Source organism: Poecilia latipinna, unplaced genomic scaffold (genome assembly GCF_001443285.1).
Source record: "Poecilia latipinna isolate Pla-1442-1.1 unplaced genomic scaffold, P_latipinna-1.0 Scaffold349, whole genome shotgun sequence".
In the NCBI taxonomy this organism is placed as follows: Eukaryota; Metazoa; Chordata; class Actinopteri; order Cyprinodontiformes; family Poeciliidae; genus Poecilia; species Poecilia latipinna.
The window spans coordinates 197278-213339 of record NW_015112965.1 but is presented as its reverse complement, the minus strand read 5'-3'; the positions used below and the strand labels follow the sequence as shown (position 1 = coordinate 213339).

The window sequence follows — 16062 nt, the reverse complement described above, 5'->3', positions numbered from 1 at the left end:
AAAAAATTGATTCAAGGTAATACACAACATATATGTCAGAAACGTTTTTTTTTTTTTTTTTTTTTTTTTTTGCTTTTCTCCAGGTTAATTCACTGGATGAAATGTTGTGGCACATGATGTGTCATATATCAAAGGCAGGGCATCAGTAATCTTTGCCCAAGGGCACAGATAACAGGTAGATAGACATGTGAATGAGATGGAGGGGGGTTGGTGAGCAGCTCTTTCCTTCCTGCCATCACTACAGAGAAGATAGAGGAAGATTTATAGAACATTACGGACTACATACAGGCAGGCTGACCACCACTCCCCCATCACTCATCTATATGTTTTCTTAAATTTATATAAAACTGATTGACTTGTATATTTGGAATTTTTTCCCCCTCTTATGATTTTCAATGCTTGACCACTTTTTTTTCCATCAAGTTTGGTTTCAGAATTTGAGTTATCTTGCCGATTCAAGAAGATTGATTGGATCACTGAGAGTTAGGGCCACCTGACACTTTTGTCCATCTTGGACCATGTGGCTGAAATAATCATACTGCCATCACCAGACTTCTCCAGGGATTTCCATTAAAAAAAAAGATCTAAAACAAGCAAATCTGCGTTTGTTTTTACACATTAGTAACCCATTGACAGTCAGCAAACACAGATGGCTTGGAGTCTGTCCAGTTTCCAAAATGGTTAGCACAAAGCACAATGGTCTTGTGCATTATTTAATTACAGCCATCTATAATGTTGTCATTTTGACTCCACCTTAGCTGCATGGCATGGCACCAAGATACTTAGTCAGATATTTCATGCTTAAGTATCGTGACAGATGTTAAGGGGAGAAATTCATAAGCATGTCTACTAATCTGATCTACAGTGATTGTATCTGGGGACAGAGGAGATCTGTGTTGTTAGGTCATTCTCATGCTTTTCACTCATTCACTCACTTTACCATGTTCATACAGGATTAAGTAGGGGACATGGTAGGCCTTGTCTATATACCGGAAATTTCTGATTTTGCCCATGTTGGTATTTTCAGTGTTTTAAAAAAGGAAAATAAAAGTTGTTGTTGTTTTTTTTTTTTGGCTCTGTACAGGTAGGCTATGCTCATATTCCTTTAAGACTCAGTGTGGTGTGAAAAGTTTGTAGTCACCTGATTCACCGCATCCAATCTGTAACAAGAAGTGAAAGAGATGGTAAGGCTGAGATAATTTCAAATGTTGAGGTGACGATGATAGATCTGGTTGAAGCAAAGCTGTATGGCTTCATTCTGAAGATTTATAAATTATACCATCAATATAACTGATAGTGAATCATTTATGCTGGCCAATCAAATTCTTTATTTTTGGCGTAGTGTTATCGTCCATTTATTGTTTTCTAGGTTAATTGCTCAATATATCATCAACTTTAGGCCATATAGCCTAGCTCTTGGGCAGGGGTAGCTAGTAGTATTTATTGATTTTTAGAAATAATTCTTTGATAATTACAATCATTGTAAAAAGAAGTACAAACTCTGTCAGCACTTGGCTATAAATGACTTGATCTTTGTCTAATTTCTTAATTATTTAAATCTAAGCTTTTAGCCAGTGGTGGGAACTACTGACTAAAATGTTAGTTGAGCTAACCTTAAAGCACTAATCATAAACATTGGTTCTGCTAATGCTAAAGCACTAATCCAACATGGAATTTAGCAGAAGCTAATGCTAAAGTTTTGAAACAGCCCTGTCGGGTTCCTGACTTCAATTTGTGGATTGAGCTAAACATTAGGGTGATGGCATGGAGGCTTGTAAAACTGAAAGCCTTTGAGCTCTCCACCAAAGAATAATTATCTAAAGAGCAGAAATATATGAAAAGCTGAATAGCAACTATAACAAAAATTAATTCACTGTAATGCCAAACGATTTTTTTCACTGATCATTTACAAAAAAATCACATAATTTTCAACCTGCATTTTTATTTCAACATAAGTAAAATCAGAAGTTATTCAAAACTGATTCTTTTTTGACTCATCTCCCACCATAGATATCTTGGTTGAATTCTCTCAGGGATATGAATAGTTTTAGACTTAACTGTAAATCTGCTGACTCTGCAATAAATCAAAAACCAGGGAGTTTACATATGACATCAAAGGCCTTGTAATATAAATTCTCAGGGATCAGACAGGATGAAGCACAGCATCTGCATAACATGTTATGCATCATGTTCAATGGGACTATTGAACATTTCTGTGAAAGGCCATTCAGACCGTGACAGCAGCAAAACGACAGTCGGATCAACTCGAACATCTGTAAACAACCACGATTCATCTCCCAGATCAGATCCACGCAAAATGTTCTGGTTTGATGTTGGCGTACCTGTCAGGAGCGGCGAGCAGAAGGAGGAAGCTGCTTTGTTCGTCGGGCGATATCCTTCCTCACGGCGGCAGTGAGGGAGAACGCCCTCCTCACACAAAGGGTAGTCTCACTCCTTCACTCTGTTTATTTTTAGTCATAACATCCACCACAATTGAAAGTGCGGGTCAAGGCGAGGCTAGGACACTTGTGAAGAGGTGGGGTGGATGAGGAACAACAAACAGATGTTCTTTGATGATAATTGCAGAGAAGGGAAAAGGACTGTGGAAAGCAGGCTTTTGTGAAGTGTTCAACTTGTTGAGGCTGTCCCTCCTGCCCCTCTGGAGCCTGGTAGGTGGAGGTTTGGGGGTGTACGCTGTTATAGCCCCAGGAAGCAGAGAAGGCCTGCTGGTGTCATTACCCTTATTCGCCAGAACACACATCTGTTCACAAGAGCGGCCACAAATTTGAATGCCAATACTCTTGCCTTAAACTGGCTGGAAGAGGAGAAAGAGTTTGTGTCACTCAGCGACAGTCTTCTTAGCATATAAGGTTAGGGAGCCGTAGCCTTTAATCAACTGTGGTTGTCAGCAGGCGCCCTTTACAATGGAGCCGTAACGACAGGCTGCCAGTATTACAGCCGATGAGCAGCGGCAGCAGATGATTGATTTGTGTAAATCATTTTCTTTTTTTTTTGCTCTCTCTCGCTCTTTTATGAGCATCAGCAGCGGTGGAGAAATGTAAGGATATGGTCACAGGATTAAGTATGGCTGCTTCTGGCTGTCCTTGTGATTAATGACCTGCCACGGTGTTCGTCTGTCACATTCTCACCACGTCTAAACAGGTGATACAGGCGGCAAAAACATGTCGTATCATCATATTAAAGTCGTACGGTTCTTATTGTGATTTATCAAGCTGATCACTGTTTGTAATTTGAATTTCAAATCAGGATTATTGATAGACATTGGCCAGAGTTTTAATTTGTATATAAATGAAGTGCAGCATTTAGATGTTATCGTATTGGATATTAATTTGAAAGTCATTGATTGTTATACATCTCTAAATTGAGTAAGCTTAAGAATTTTTAAAGTGTACTGCAGTAGCACTCATATGGGTTAGGTTGATTCTGACAGCCATAGGCCAAAACCAAAGTGGACTTCTACCTTCAGGCCCCTTCACTTACCCAAAACCAAGACTATATGTATTTTAAAGGGGTGGTGTTATGTATTTTCCAGGTACTTCGTGCCTTTTTTCTGCACAAGAAGGTAAGCAGGTTACCTTTTATAAAAATGCTGTATATATCAAACATGACTTAAAACAAATTTGACTTTGCAATTTGACGTCACCACAACATGGCTTCTCCACTATGTTGTTTACAACTGTTCTTAGGAGAGTTGAACTGAGAAGTAGTTCGTATGATGAGCTCAGTGGACGAGCAGCTCCGTCAGGCATTTGCTAATTGTTACTGCCGCTAGTCTGGTGAAGCTGTGTGAGGAGAGTTTTGGAGGAGAGGTCTCTGTGACGTAGGAACTCAGCTGGAGAGACTGCAGCTCCGAGGAGGAGCTTTGTGGAAATGGGCAGCACTTTTTCACAGCAAGCGTTTTGGTTGCCAAGGGAGATTCAAGAATCTCTCAAACGTGCAGTCGACAATCTTTTTGATGAGGGAATAACATTGTGCCATGATATAAACCTCAAAAGTTGATTTTACATAATATCCAGCCTTTAGGTTCTGTAGTATACTAATATATAATTAAGACGAATACATCAGACATGCATATTGTATTAGAGAATGTAATTGTGGTTCCATCTCTCAGGTATGAAAAGCCTTTCCTTCTCTCTACATGCTTTCAGCGAGAGGAAGACGATTGCTGAACAGAGGATGATCTTCGCTTTCAGTCTCGAACTGTTCTTAAGTGAGGCCAGATTGCAGGCTTAGCTGAATCGAGCACATCCACTCTTCTCCCTGTTTTAATTATGACTCTCGATCTCAGATATTGATAGAAACGTCAGTCTCTGTGTACGGCTTGCTGTCTTGTTAACCAGACATTTAAGGAACACTTTCCTTTTTCCCGGGGATTTTTCATTCTTGTGTCTCCTGACCTTCTGCATTAAACCAGATAGCATGCAGAAGCTGTGAGGGAAGCAAGAAGGAGGGAAATTGAGCCACTCTACATCTATCTCTCCCCAAGGGGAGTCGTGTTTCTCTTTGCACCATTTATTTGAAAGCTATCATTTCCTGGGATTCATGGCTGAAAAATGGCATTGATTCTCTGGATGATAGATGCTAAGTGTCCGCCTATCGACATGCCTATTGACAGGCCTGTGTAAATTCAGCATCTTATTACCCTGCTGGATAAATGATACACCTTGTGAACAAGGGGGCTGCAGCTCAGTCGATTTCGTAGCGTCTGAACATCATAGCGCCCAGTGTCACTGCTAAGCACCGAGCAGCGTTTTGTCAAAAAACATCCCATCTTCCTTTCTGCTGAATAATTAAACATAATGAGACAGACAGATGATAACGTCCCTCTGCAAAGCATTCAGCTGTTAAACAGAAATAACTACTAAACATTTTATTCATTACTGCGCTGCACCTCAGAAGGTCAAATCTTAATCTAAAGCTGTTTTTTAATCTAATATCCCTGCCTGGAAAGTTTGCTGTAGCATTAAAGTGACATATGCGAAGCCCTAAACCTACCCAATGTGCTCCACAGCTTCTATACTGCATTGTTTACAAGGGCTATTTTTCTTTGACTGTGTAAGGTTTATTGCATCTTAATCCTACCCCTTTTGTAGCACTGCCTGCAAGGGCGTTAAGTAATGTCCCACTGTCAGCGGCTTTCTCTCTCTCAATTTGTTTAACAGTAATACACAATTTAACCTTCAGAATAGCATTTGCAGGTTCATAACACTTGGAACAGGTGTAATTTTTCTAACAAACACGTCTGCAATGTGACCCTATTTATCTGTGTTTCTTGTAATATATTGTATTAATCTGCAACCCATTCATGACCCATTATTTTAGCTGGACAATAATTCACTCTTAGTGTTGCGGGAAATCTTTTCAGTCCAGTTGTGCTTCGGTGTTCCAGCTTGTGATCCATTGGAGTTTGAGTTTATAGCCTTTTGCACAAGAATCCATGAGCCATTATAGGTTATGAGGAGTGAAATGGGCTCTTGTGAGGCACTCAGTTGAAAAGAAAAGAAAAGGGTAAAAATCTGGCTTTATTGCCATCTTTGATCTTTAATGCTCTTCTGATGGCTTTCAGGAAGAGCTGATAATTACCGCTGAAGGTGAGAAGTTTATAATCAATTATCATGTTACTTTTGCACATTTGGACATGTAATTAAGTTTATTTTTCCAGGTCAAAATGATGAGGTAAAAAAACAACAACAGTCATTTATAAATCTTAGAATAGACTTAAAGATTTTCATACACGTCATCAAATATTGGTTCCTTGCCCTTTTACAAGTTGTAGTGAAATCACACACGTTTTGTAACCATTAACATGGTAGTGACACAATTCTGCTTGGATATTTGGCCCTTTTTTATCATATTAAGTGGAATCCATAAATTGCCAACAAAGCTGAGGTTTGTGCCATTCCCGAGACTGAATTCCAGCCTGCTTTATCTCTTTTAGATGGTAATTGTGATCATTGTCCTGCTGGAACACCCATTTATGTCCAAATGTATAGCACTTTCTTCATTATTACATCTTCTTTCCATACACCAGCACCACTGCCAGTAAGATGTCCCCTCTGCTTAATCCATCCACCACCACGCTGACACATTTATAAGGTTTAAAAACCACCTTTACGAATTGAATCCTCTTGCCGTTGTGGTTAAACCGCTTAATCTTTGTCTCATCAAAAGTTCTTCTCTGGAAGGTATTTAGCATTTGTAGGATGGTTTTTGAATGAGTAAAACAGGATGACATTAGGTTCCTGGAATGGGAGCAGCTTAAACCCAATTGAAAGTGGGTGGCTATTCTTAAAAGTCGGGTCTATGTCAGTAAACCAACTAATTTAAATGAATCATGTCCAATTAGATACCCAGGTCAAATATTTGGGCAGAATTATGCCAAGATTCTGCTTTGAACCTTGCTAGAAGATATTTATTCAAATATTAAATATGGTGTGGGAATAGTTTTGTCTGCTTAGTTTAGATCGCTAATGAACAAATTCACACAAGTGCACCCTTTTCTTTTGAAAGAAAGATTTAAAAGCCATAATAAAATACTTCTGTGCCTGATGAATGCCTTTTTTATTATTTTTCAGGTCAGCATTAGCAGCCTAATCAATGCACCCAGGTCTAATCATTCAGTCAAATGCAGGGGATAAAGCTCAACCGCAGTCATAATTGTATTATTTTAAAAGCAGAGTCGTGCGGTTACCACAAACTGAACTGCTGCACCAACACTTACTTCTCCTTCTCATTCCAAAGATAAATTAGCTGCTTCTAAATAATGCAGTGAACCCTAATTCTCTTTGATTAGTGGCGAGTTAGATGATGGCGACCCACTGAAATTGGTCATCAACATAAATAACGAGCGAATGAACTGATAAAATGCAAAGTCCTTGGCCGTCATAAATCAAACGGAATCTACTGGCCGTGGAAGCGGGTGGAATTAGAAGTCCATGCTCCTATTAATTATGTTGCCTTCTGAAGGCGACAGCGTGATAAATCAGCGCTGAAAGGCCCTTCACTGGCTCAGCCTGAGGAGTTCGACTGCCTGCAAATTGCTTTGTGTACGCTCCTAATTGTTTCTTAAATATCCCACCTTTTTGAGGCAGGTTAGAAAGGTACTCTACCAAGACGGGTCAAGGAAGTCAGTGCTCCTCTCTGTCTTTCTGTGACATATTGTATTATTGCTGTATTCAGTGAACAGTTTAAGTTCAATATAAAAATATTTTAAATTGGATTAAGTATATCATCTGAATTTTTAGTAGCTGGACTTTGTAAAGTAGTTATTGGTAATCAGTGTCTTGATTGCATTAGGTAGATTTTTTTTTTTTTATCAAAGTGAGTTAGAAGAAAGGGTGTAAAATCTTCTTGAAAGAAAATAGGGATACTTTTTTGGGTATTCCTCTTCTGAATACTCAGAATATGGACTATAGCAGATTTCAGACTTTTAAAATGAACTCAGAGTTCCCACAAATGATAGACAACACTTTAAATTAGCAGGTTGCAAACCCATATTCTTTTGCATTTGACTTGTAGTTTTCCAAGCTAAGCAACATCTGTATCACAGGATTCCTACAGATTTTCTTTGACATAAATCCATTAGTTTCTGAGCTAGTAGTTCCAGGGAAATGTAGTTGGGTATGAAAGACAGCTAGATCAATAGATGGATGGATTGTTGGATTTACGTTTTACAGAACTATGTACGGCATACAGTCTAGATATACAAATAGTTTCCCATGCTTTGTTTTTATTAGTCATGCTTATTCGGGCCTTGAAAATGTTTGAGTAAAACACATAAATCAAATTGCGTACTTTTCCAGGTTGTGTCAGACTACATCGTTCCTGGATGTTTATATGCAGTTTTAGATGTGCAGAGGCTGATATGCTAACAACTGCTCCATTGCAATACATGCAGAAATAACTTTGGAAGAGTTTACCTCACCTGAGTCATTTGCAATCCTCGAGTGTAATTTCTCCTGGCGGTGACTGTTTTTGTCAAATACAGTAAAATCAAATGGATAAAAAAAAGAATTAAATTACTTCTACTTTTGTGCCATGTAATAATGATCATTTTGTGTACTAAGACTGAGACGGTTGCCTCTTAAAGTACAACCAACTATAAAATACTGCATTTGGCCCAGCAGCTTAACTTGCTTGTTGAGCAGCAGTAATCATCTAGCATTTAGTGTAGGGTTTCCAGGGCGTTTAGCAGGAACGTGCAGTAAAGTTAAATTGTGTGTGCTGTCTGAAACGCCAGCGGTCATACAATGTCAGTGTACGGCTTTGTGCTTCTGTAAGGGTGTTTGATGAAGGACTGAGTGCTTTGATCTACTGACAGCTCTACAGAGGAAGTGTGTGTGTGTGTGTGTGTGTGTGTGTGTGTGTGTGTGTGTGTGCGCAGCATTGCAACTTCTGAAAGTTTCCTCTATCCTTTTTTTGATCACTAATACAAAATGGCTCATTGCAAAGGCCCCAAAGTCTCCAATATAAATGCCTTCAAAAGTCTTTTTTTTCCTCCAAATTCTTTTAAACGTTGCATTAGGGTTGTCCTATGTTTCTGCAGGTGTAAGCAAGTCGTCGTTTTACGTGCTTAAAGAGTAAACCTCTTTTAGATTTCTAACACTTTTAAATACAGAAGGCATTAAAAATAAATAAATTCTAATGGGTCTTTACCAGTGTTTTTCAAGGTGGATATTAATTAGGCACATTTGTACAACAAAAAAGCCAACAAGTGATAGCTTGAGCAGACACAACAGGTAGGGCACCAAGGCAACTGCGAGTGTAGTTTATGCACATAGAGTTAATCAGGTAAGAAAATTAATTGTATTACAAATAAAAAGCTACGGGGATGATTTTTTTTTTTTTCTGTATCTGATCTAAGTGAAACTGGAAATATTTCAATGTGTTTCAAGTGTTTTCATGTCCTTTCCAAACATCACATGTGCCATTATGCTGAAGTGACCTCTTATGGACACGTGACATGTTGCTGTGGGGAAAACAAAACAGTAAATGGACTTTTAGAGGGTGGCTGACATGATAGATGATATGCTTGGGATATTGTTTGACAGTTATTAAAGCAGTATACTTAAAGTGAGATTTAAGCAATCTCTGTATGGCTCACTAATATGAAGAAACAGGCTGCTTTAAGTTTGTGTCTGTAAAAGTAATGAATCTGGTCATAAAAATGAGAAGTTCTATGTTCTCAATTCTTGGATTTGTCAGCTCTCTAAGCTACTGCTCCAAAACCACATTTCTCCCGATTTCACCAGACAGTTAACTCAAAAAAATATGAATTCCTCTTGGAGGGTTAGGCCTATCTAATCTTTAACTTTTGCCAACATGTTTATTCAGAGGGATGCATGGTGTAGCAGTTAACACTGTTACATTGTAGCTGTGCACAATATAATGGCACGGACATTGGTACTAGTCAATGCTAGTCATTTTTTAACATTAATAAATAAAACTGGGTCAATATTAACAACCAATATCTATTTCCATCATGTTGTTTTTGGAGTGGTAGGAGTGGAGGTTGGTCATGTGGTGAAGTCAGCAGGGTGGTTGTTTTTTTTCCCCAAGTTTTCAAAAACATACAAAATCTGTACATATTGGTTATCAGTCATAACGACAGTATTTATTTCAGATATCAGTGTTGGCCCACATTTTCATATCACTGCATTCCTAGTTGTAGCAAGAGGGTATTGGGTTTAAATCCCAGCCTGGACTGTTTCTGCATTGAGTTTGCATGTTCTTTCTCAGCAAGAATTGGAGAACGTCTCAGTGTAACGGCATGTCCACGTTAGGTTATTCCCCCTTAGGAGTGAATGAGACAGTTTGTGTGTGCAGAACTGTTTGTCCTCTGTGTTGCCTTGAGACAGACTGGTGACCTGTCTAGGGTGAATCGTTCTCACCCAATGACTCTTGGTGATAGGCATCAGCCCCTCGAGGTACCTGGATGTTTCTTCTGACTGGAAGTAATGCTAACCTCATGTAGTAGAGGTCTGACTTGAATCTGATAAAGAGTCTGTGGATTGAGTTAAAGATTAAGGTGTTGGCAAGGAGGTCATCCAGTCTTGAAGACTTGGAACTCATTACCAATGATAAACCACGAGAACACTTGAACTATGCAGTTATAACAAAGGCTTTCATTGCTACAGTTAAGATTTTTGAGGATTGTAAAGTAATCAGTAACATGCAGTTTTTTTCAAAAATAAAATGTCAACAAAAACATTTTTTAAGAGATATTTGATGAGACCTTTATCTTCTTATATCTTTAGAGAGATGTCTTAAATGACCATATTTCACGACCTTGTATGCCAAAGATATGAATAATTTTGGCCCCAGCTGTGTATGTGTTGATGTTTGTCCTTCTGGTGACATTCAGGCAAGTCACTGGTTGAGGTTTGAGTTTAAATAATGTTCCTGTGGGCTTGGAGGAATAATGGTCTGGGCTCTCGTGACATTGCGTCAGTGCCAAGGTGACTGACTCTAGGACTGATTGCTCCCTCTGTCTCCCCCCCGTCTCTCTCTCTCTCTCTCTCTCTCTCTGTCCATTCCCCCTTCTCACCCTGTCAATAAGCATCCTCTTGTCTGATGGAGTCACATCAGGGCAATGCAGCTGACACCATGGTGTCTTTATTTCCTGCAGCAATCCTTTTACAACACACATCAGTGGTGATTAATACACTGACAGCAGCCGGGAGGTTACTCCCCCTCACCCTCCCCTTACTGCCAGCCAGCTACTGTTTCTGACAAACACACTTCTCACCTTACGTACCTAAACACACTTTATTGCACCTCCTTCCTTGATATATGGTTTTCATCAGGAGAAAGTAGAGAAATGGTGCTTCTACATTCTTCTTTACCCAGTTTAGAATTAAGTGATGGGAGCAGATGATGTTTGCTACTCCAAATGTGTCTTTTACATTAAGCACAACCTGTTTGTCCCACTCGCAGCTGTCTGCGCAGTTATTAAACCAGAGCTTTTCCGATTTAAATTTATGGCACCCATTATGCAGGAATTTACATGTCCAGGTGTTGCATCTGTTTGGCTTCAGGTAGGGGTCACTTTGATTTATTAATATCCACAGTTTCATCTGCTAGACAACCATTGACATATTGTCACCCAGGGCAGCTTGTCTCTCTGTCTTCAACAGCTGTGACAACCTGTGTGTTATTAACTCCTCGCCTGATTATGCAGAGACACAGACCGAATGTTCCCCCGTCTGTGGGGTCAGATTAATGCCCATAATAGCCAATAAACAGCAAATCATAGACTTGAAGCTGAATGTGGAGTTTCTCATTATGTCTCATCAACACCTGCTTTGGAAATCTTGTGGAAGAAGAGATAAGTTAGCGGTCTTCAGGGGTGATAAGACCATCTGGGTCATTCTGTGCCATATGTTCACACTTTGTCACTGTTGAACAGTTTCAGGAAAATGTTTTTTTTTATTCTTTGTTTGCCTGGGAGATATGCTCTTTAGCTGCTCAGCACTTCAGATTTGCTACTTACAGGATAATGCAGCAATTGAGTGCTTTGTCCAATTATTTTTATAAATCAAAAGCACAAATACTTTGTGCTTTTTGAAATGAAATGTATTCAACTATTTGTAAAGATTAACTTATGAGTAAAAATGTCCCCATTTTTGTTGTTAGATCATCCAGGACATGTTCTAACAATATTAAGTGTAAGCATTAAATTAAACAAAAGTCATCTTGAGAACTAAAGATGCACCGATTAGAGCCTTGCAGCCCATTTCTGATCTACTTCTTTGTATGAGGATTAAAATAATTACAAAATAGAAATTTTGAGCTCTTTTTAAGGTGGGATTTGGTTGCTAGATCCATATCAGAATTTGTATTTAAGAAAAACATTACAACCCCAACTTGTATTCTAGTTGCAAGCTGGAAAACAAGTGGGCTTTGCTATTTCCTGTGGTGTTAATTATTATTAAGGTCATGAGTCAGAATTTCATTATTCATGTATTCAAACACTGTGCAACATTTTCATAGTTTATTTTTTAGTATCATGTATCATACTGGTTTATTATGATTCATACTTTAAAAGTGACTAATGAATAGTTTATTTATCTAGCTTTCACAAGCTTTTATGCACACAATGTGTATTTCAGACACTGAACTCTTTCTTGGCAGCCTCCAATTTCTCTGACAAAATTAAGATTAAACTAGGCATGTTCTTTTGTAACGGAGAAGTAGGAAACATTTAGCAAAAAGAATGCATTGTCCTTTATTAGCAATTAGCAGGGTTAGCATTACTAACTAGTCAAGTGTATTCCCTGAAGTTTGTAGACATGTCTCTCAGCTAAACCCTGACTTGAAAAGCCTGTCAACATAATCCAGATTAAATCCAGCTCGGTCCCTGACACATTGTAGTACTGCAGTAGAGGCTGAAGCTGTTTTGACCCTCTCTCTGTTTCTCACACGTTAAAAGAATAGCTGACATTGGTTGTTGTGTTTTAAACCTTACAGCAGCTTCATACATGTGTTTGCTTAAAAGTCAAATATCCTATTGACAGGCTGGGTTAGGGTCACCTTCCCCCTGTAACAACTTCCACACCGAAGAGTGTCCAAAGTTGCACTTTAGAAACTGACAGGAAAACAGATTGGGTTTTTAACTTTTTGATTGGCTGGTGACTGGTCAGGGCCATTCGAGCTAGAAATGATGAGATTACTATTTCCATAAAAATTCACAGAACATCTCAGAATATTAGAGAATACGGCAGAAAACCCAGTCATTGCAGAGCATGTAATCTATTTTGGCCTCATACAACACAACTTCCACACATAAACTCCCAATCAGCAGGATGGACTTCTGAAGCCCATTGATGACCCCAGTTGTTAGGAGCCAGCAAATGTCACATGCTGAGAGATTGTCCCCTCCAGATCCCCAGATGCTACTCCCACCTTCTATCATTAACTCGGTGTCGGAGATCATAATTAGATCTCCTTGGGGCATAAGTCATATTTCGTATCCGGCCAACATTTTTAAAAGTTGTCATTCTAATTATGCAATCCGAGGCATCATGAGTCAGGTCACTCTTTTATCAGTGTCGTGTAATTGCAGTGACTTGTCTTCAAGAAATGTATCCCAGTGCAACAGCACTCTGCCATGACTCATAGTAAGAGTAAAGCTATCTCTTGCTCCTTGTGTAAAGCGCAATCATAACCTTCTCCGACGGCAATAAAGGACATGTTAATGTGATTTGACAAGGGCATATTATGCACAACAAATATGCATAATTTGGCAAAAAATGGAACAGAAAATTGGAAATAAAAAAGGAACAAAGTAGATTTACATGGTTGGGTAGTCTGAATGTCTGCTATCATATTCTCTCCTGTTGCCTGCATAAAAAGCCACAGAACTGTAACAATGGGTATCAGTGGAAAGTGCTTTAAAGTTAAAGCTGATGGATGGCTTGTCAAAAAAAATAATTGCACTGGTTGGAAACTGGGTCTGCGTGCTTAGAAGGGGGAGAACAGGATCTACAGAGAGGATGATGGGAAGTGACAGTGGTCTGTCAAGACGTAGTGGCTGCCCAGAGTAGTGTGAAGCCCCAGCTAGAAGGTGGCAGAACAGAGCAGGCTGTCAGAGCGAGAAAGTGCCTTTAATACATTGAAAAGAAAAGGAATCCGCCTGTCAGACCTGTTCAGCCCGTCAAGGGAGGAGGAGGGAGCATGGAGGAATAGGTGTAGACATGGTAGAGCTGGACGGAGCAGCCATGCCTTTGGCCTGGCTACAGGAACTAACCATCTAGCCGACTGAGATGGATTGTGAGCTGCTTGAGGCGGCTACCGGCTCCAACTGGTTCCTTTTGCTGTGACAATTCATTAATCAGTTAGACAGATGTGGCCTTATTGCATGGGATATTTGACTCTTGAGTGATTGGATTGTCCGTCCAGTGCATTTTATTATGTGAGCAGTTCAGTGACAAACGTGGCCCTGTTGTAAATAACATAAGTCAGTTATTTTTAAGATGTGTGAGCTGAATTGAATTCACTTTTGATGGCATAGGAGTCAAAAACATTCCCCTGAAACTTTTCGTCCGTATTGACATTAAAGCAGCAGCGGATTCATGACAAGTGTTTCATTTTTCACCATTTCCCACAGGGGCTCTATTGGATTGAGATCTGGCCACTGTGGAGGTCACTGGAGGGCAGTGAACTCACTGTTGTGCTCATGAACTCAGCAGAGATGATTTGAGCTGGAAGTGGCCATCAGAAGATGCTCACGCTGTGGATGGACTTCATCATTAACAAAAGACAGGTAGGCTTTGGCACTTATCCAACCCCTTACATGTTGAATTTATTTAGTATTATGTAAAAAATATATATGCTTTTTGCAATTAACTAAGGTAGTAATAAAAAAAGTTTCCCTTATGCTACTATTGCTGGAAAAAACCTTGGATTTAAAATTTCAACTATTTCTGAATAAATCATTGCTGTTACATTAACGCGTTACTTAAAATACATCTTAATAGTGCAAAATTGCAGCCACATGTAGTTCATAATTAAAACGTTCAATGGTAGCAAAGAGTTTCGATGTGTTCCTTTATATGTGAAATATACAACAGGAGGTACCGAGGTAGAATCAGGTCAACATGGGTTTTCAGGCAAATTTGTGGACATAGTCTAAAAGGGGTTAAAGTGTGCTCAGTTGATATTAAGGGACCTTAAGTGTGGCAAACTGAAACTTTTCTGCACCAAGCAAACACCACCAGACTGAACTGTTGATACTGGAAGCGATAAATTCAGACTAATTAATCCTCAATTTCTTGTCTTTAGCAGATACATTAGTTGTAGCAAGTGATTATTGGAGCTACTGCTACGTTTCTATTATTCCAAACCAGTTTGCCCATTTTCCTCTTGATGTCAACAAGACATTCCACACAACTGCCCCACACTGAATATTTCCTCTCATTTAAACTATTCTAAGTTTAAATAACTGAGAATGTCCACACCAGGTTCAAAGGCAGGCAGATTCCCTTTTCCCATCATACTGATGCTCAGGTTGAGTATGAATGAGTTGAATGAGTTGAGTTGCTGCCTGTGTTAGACTGATTTGCTATGTGTCGATAAATTCAGCAAATATACCTAATAAAGTGGCCAGTTTAGAGTTGCACACACAAAACAAAAAACATGAACAATGTGTTATCCATTTATCTGCTTGATTCCTGCTCTTGTGCAATGCAAAAGTGTCAGTTTTTATTTTTTGTTTGGACAATGACATATAGACTGACCCAACAAAGGATCAAGTGCAGTGTAGACAGACAGCTAATAGATAGGGAGGCAAAAGGAGCCTCATTTGGAGAGGAAGGGACATTTGTGCTGCCAATATGACAAAAGAAAAGTCGACAAGCATTGATCCACGCTTGTGGATGACAGAGTAAAAATTCAGCAATAATCATGACAAATGAGGAGAGGCACCACAGCCGGAAAATTATCAATAAACCACGGCTGAGAAGAAATGCCAAGGTCAGGAAGAAAAGGCTGCTGAAGTTGTCTTCAATTGACTCTGCCAGGTGATATATTGGTGAAGATAGGGGGAACAGCCTTTAAAGCACAGTAGAAGTTGCTAATTAAGTTTGGATCCCACTGAGACATGAATGTCCCTCAATATGGATTCCTTGCAAGAGCCCACTGAATGCCAAGGGCAAAGAGACCATTATGTAACACAGTTTTGGGTGGTTTTGATCCTTCACAGGGGAGCGAGTGGATGGATTTAATATATCAATAACTCAATCCTTCTTCCAAGGAAATCTGAAGAAGGCTGAGGTGTTAGTAACGCCATTTATCATGGCAAGTCAGTTTTAATGTAAGCTTCAGCTGAAGGGATTAATCAGATTTTTGAGGTACCTGTCAAAGTCAGGGTCATGATGTCTGGACTCTGAGCTGCTTTTTCCTGCATTTTTAGGTCAATTAGTTGCGGGCTAGTGCAGAAAGTCTGATCGACAAAAAGAGGATGACCAATAGTTTGTTCCAACTTTGGGAATTTTTGGGAGACGGACTTTTACACTAAGACTTTGTTGTAGTACTACCCATCTT

General features: G+C 39.3%; 1 long non-coding RNA gene across 1 annotated transcript in view; it reads left to right on the top strand.

Annotated features, from left to right (window-relative positions):
• Positions 1-14279, top strand: part of LOC106949532 (uncharacterized) — a 99535-nt gene extending 85256 nt beyond the window's left edge. The window contains exon 3 of the long non-coding RNA XR_001425400.1: positions 14129-14279. This is a non-coding gene — a long non-coding RNA (uncharacterized LOC106949532). The remainder of the gene's footprint in view (positions 1-14128) is intronic.
• The last annotated feature ends 1783 nt before the right edge of the window (positions 14280-16062 follow it).